Here is a 707-nt window from a genome sequence, read left to right on the forward strand (position 1 = left end):
CGTAGATCGTGTTTTCCGTCAAAACCGACTCCCAGAGTCGATCGTCTCTGATAGAGATCCCCGTTTCACGGATAAATTTCGGTCGACTATATTTAAGGTGCTCGACACCAAGTTGGAGATGTCATCAGCGGATCATCCGCGGACCGATGGTCAAACCGAAAGGATGAATCACGTCATCGAAGATATTCTTCGCAGAGACGCCGAGGCGCTGGAGCGCCATGTTGTCTCTCGTAGAGCTTGCACTGAACAATGCAGTGCATTCGTCTACCGGCTAATCGCCGTTCTACGTGAACGGGCTGATTCACTCGCGTCCCGCTGAAGCCGCCATCCCATGGCTCAGGGCTTGGTGGGGAAGGAAAAGCCGAACGGCTAGCTGATGTCAGCCCATCACCATCCGCAAAGAGGTCGATGACTTCTTGTCTACTAGTCTGAGTGTCCTACGACACGTTCGCGATGCGATGGCTGAAAGCAAAGTAGAAAGCTTTAAGGTCGGTTTATTAAGCCTTAAAAACCTGGCTACACATGCAGCCTCTGCTGTCTTCAGGACGTAGCTTCGTCCACGGTTCATCGGATCGTTTAAGGTTGTGGCCAAGCGAAGCCTAGCGTATACGCCGAACCTTCCAAAACGGATGTGCACCCACCCGGTGTGTTACGTGGGCTTGCTCAAGCCGTGCCGAGATCCGGCGCAAGTGAACGCGGAATTGTTG

The sequence above is a fragment of the Plasmopara halstedii genome (genome assembly GCF_900000015.1).
Source record: "Plasmopara halstedii genome assembly, contig: Scaffold_614, whole genome shotgun sequence".
NCBI lineage: Eukaryota > Oomycota > Peronosporomycetes > Peronosporales > Peronosporaceae > Plasmopara > Plasmopara halstedii.